The sequence below is a fragment of the Capricornis sumatraensis genome, chromosome X (assembly GCF_032405125.1).
Source record: "Capricornis sumatraensis isolate serow.1 chromosome X, serow.2, whole genome shotgun sequence".
NCBI lineage: Eukaryota > Metazoa > Chordata > Mammalia > Artiodactyla > Bovidae > Capricornis > Capricornis sumatraensis.
This window is the reverse complement of record NC_091092.1, coordinates 84241463-84245500: the sequence shown is the minus strand read 5'-3', so window position 1 is coordinate 84245500 and position 4038 is coordinate 84241463.

Genomic DNA, 4038 nt, shown 5'->3' with positions numbered 1-4038 from the left:
AAGGAGAAAACGAAAGATATACCCATTTGAATGCAAAGTTCCAAAGAAGAGCACAGAGAGATGAGAGCCTTCCTTAGTGATTAATGCAAAGAAATAGAGGAAAACAATAGAATGGGAAAGACTAGAGATCTCTTCAAAAAAATTACAGATACCAAGGGCACATTTCAGGCAAAGATGGGCACAATAAAGGACAGAAGTGGTATGGACCTAACAGAAGCAGAAGATATTAAGAAGAGGTGGCAAGAATACACAGAAGAACTATACAAAAAAGATATTTATGACCCAGATAATCATGATGCTGTGATCACTCACCTAGAGCCAGATATGCTGGAATGAGAAGTCAAGTGGGCCTGAGGAAGCGTTATTATGAACAAAGCTAGTGGAGGTGATGGAATTCCAGTTGAGCTATTTCAAATCCTAAAAGATGATGCTGTTAAAGTGCCACACTCAATACGCCAGCAAATCTGGAAAACTCAGCAGTGGCCACAGGACTGGAAAAGGTCAATTTTCATTCCAATCCCTAAGAAAGAGAATGTCAAAAAATGTTCAAACTACTGCACAATTGCCCTCATCTCACACACTAGTAAAGTAATGCTCAAAATTCTCCAAGCCAGGCTTCAATAGTATGTGAACCAAAAACCTCCAGATGTTCAAGCTGGATTTAGAAAAGGCAGAGGAACCAGAGATCAAATCGCCAACATCCATTGGATCATCGAAAAAGCAAGAGAGTTCCAGAAAAACATCTACTTCTGTTTTATTGACTACACCAAAAGCCTTTGATTATGTGGGTCACAACAAACTATGGAAAATTCTGAAAGAGATGGGAATATCAGACCACCTTACCTGCCTCCTGAGAAATCTGTATGCAGGTCAAGAAGCAACAGTTAGAACATGGACACGGAACAACGGACTAGTTCCAAATCGGGAAAGAAGTACGTCAAGGCTGTATATTGTCATCCTGCTTATTTAACTTATATGCAGAATACACCTACAGAAACACCAGGCTGGATGAAGCACAAGCTGGAATCAAGATTGCAGGGAGAAATATCAACAACCTCAGATTTGCAGATGACACCACCCTTATGGCAGAAAGTGAAGAAGAACTAAAGAGCCTCTTGATGAAAGTGAAAGAGGTGAGTGAAAAAGTTGGCTTAAAACTCAACAGTCAAAAAACTAAGATCATGGCATCTGGTCCCATCACTTCATGGCAAATAGATGGGGAAACAATGGAAACAGTAAGAGACAATTTTTTGGGGCTCCGAAATCACTGCAGATGGTGAGTGCAGCCATGAAATTAAGACACTTGCTCCTTGGAAGATAAGTTATGACCAGCCTAGACAGCATATTAAAAAGCAGAGATGTTACTTTGCTGACAAAGGTCCGTCTAGTCAAGGCTGTGGTTTTTCCAGTAGTCGTGTATGGATGTGAGAGTTGGACTATAAAGAAAGCTGAGCGCCAAAGAATTGATGCTTTTGAACTGTGGTGTTGAAGACTCTTGAGAGTCCCTTGTACTGCAAGGAGATCAACCAGTCAGTCCTCAAGGAAATCAGCCCTGAATATTTACTGGAAGGACTGATGTTGAAGTTGAAACTCCAGTACTTTGGCCACCTGATGCGAAGAACTGACTCATTGGAAAAGACCCTGATGCTTGGAAAGATTGAAGGCAGGAGGAGAAGGGGACAACAGAGGATGAGATGTTTGGATGGCATCACCAACTCGATGGACATGAGTTTGAGCAAGCTTCAGGTGTTGGTGATTGACAGGGAAGCCTGGCGTGCTGCAGTCCATGGGGTCGCAAAGAGTCAGACACGACTGAGTGATTGAACTGAACTGAACTGTCTGACTTATCTTACTTAGCATCATGTCCTCGAGTTGTGGAAACAATCTAAGTGCCCGTCAGTGAACGAATGGATAAAGAAGATGTGTGTTTGTGAGAGAGAGACTACTACTTAGCCATCAGAAAGAAGGATGTCTTTCTATTTCCATAGTTTCTTATCATCTCCTGGGTTCTGCTGAGTAAGAAGCTTTCTGCCTTACCCCCTTAAGGCACAGCTGCAGGCAATGAACACATTCAGCTGCAGTGTAGAATGGGCTCATCAGCAGCACAGTGTCCTGTTGTCCGAGTTGCAGTTAATTGGCCCTTTCTATTTCCAAGCAGCCCTGCTTCAGGCCCATGGGGAGCGCATACCTTTGGCTGCCCTTCCTCCTTTTGCTGCCTTTGTGATTAATAAAGTGTCTGAATCGAAAAGGGTTTGTTATTTCTTTATGAATAGAATCTATGATGTCTTGCTTTGCGTTGTGCTTGACACACATTTCACCTGCTACCCAGCCCAATACAAAGGCCAAGGTGTTGTGGGAAGAGAGGATGTGTGGAAAGTTTACCTGGGACAAGTCACACTGTGACTTCCAGCACCTAGAATCCCAGCTCCCTCATTTTCTTTCCCAAATTCCACTTTAATATTTTCATATAGGTGGCATTTGACTAAAATGAGCAGCAAAGAGATGGGCACAATCATGGAAATACAATGAACTATTAAATACTGAAAACATTTTAATTTCACTAGTTATGAACATATGAAGATTAAAACAACATTAAGTTAGCAAAGTGCTGTTAAGAGTGTGGAGTGGGGCAAATATATATCACTTTTCTGGAAAGCAAATTGGCAATATGTAAAAAGTGCTTTTAAAATATCTATTCCCTTTGATCCAGAAACCTTGTTTCTAGGAATCTAACTTGAGGAAATAACCCGAAATGGGAATAAAGCTCTGTGAACAATATTTTTATTGTGATATTTTTAGTAATAGAAAATGGATACACTAAATATTCATTAACTTGAGATCACTGAGAATATGGACACAAACATTTTATGGAATATTATGCAGGCATTTAAAATTATGCTAATATTTTTTAAATGTCTGTGAAAATACTTATATATGATGTGGTGAAAAACACCATAAATTACATATTGATATGAAAAAAATCAATGTAAAATTCATATAAGAGTTGAAAAATGTTCAAGGAACTATGTTGAAAAATTAATTGATTGTGGATGGAAGGAATGTAGTGATTTTTATTTTATTATCTGTATTTTCCAAATCAAAATGGGCATTTATTGTAGGTATAACCTGCTTCACCAAATTCACTTAAAAAAATCACATCTTTTAAAAGTTGTCCAATTATTCTCTTGATGTTTCCTCTGTCCTTACAAGTAGGGAATCCAGTATCTTTCCCCATAGATCTCCTCACTCCAGCTCCCAGGCTTTGAAGAATGCTGAGGCTTACTCTAGTCAAAGGACATCAGTCCTGTGTGCAAAAGCCTAAGGTGAAATAATAACAATTTTGAAATCAGATATAGCTGGCTCAGTGGTAAAGAATCTGCCTGCAATGCAGGAGACTTACATGATATTCATGTTCGATCCCTAGGTCAGGAAGATCCCCTGGAGAAGGAAATGGCAACCCACTCCAGTATTCTTGCCTGGAGAATCCCATGGACAGAAGAGCCTAGTGGGCTACAGTTCATGGGGTTGCAAAGAGTCGGACATGACTGAACATGCATGCACACACACACAGAGCAATAATTAGGATTACTATTTATTGAACTCTTAATGTGCCAAGCACAATTTCAAGTTATTAAATCTTTCTAAAGACTCTGTGAAGAAAGACTTTATTATCCCCATTTTTCAGATGAGGAAAATGAAACACAGGGGATAACTTGCCCAAGGTTACCTACTAAGTGGCTGAGGTAAGCTTTGAATCCTGGCAGGACTACTCTGAGCTTGCTCGAAACCACTATTTAGGATTCATCCAGCAAAAACTGGAAAATGGGATCAGTTCCCTGCTGCTCTTGTTTCCAAAGTCTCCCAGAGTAGCTTTTGAAGTTGAGTCCTGCCTAGTCCTATGGATATTCAGCCTCTCTGCATGGATGCTCATTTGTAGGGGTCCTCATACAAGCCTCAGTGATGTCCCTCCCATGGGCTCAAACGTTATGGCTCTGTGGTTCCCATTCACATGTGAGCATCTCTCCTCAACAGAACACC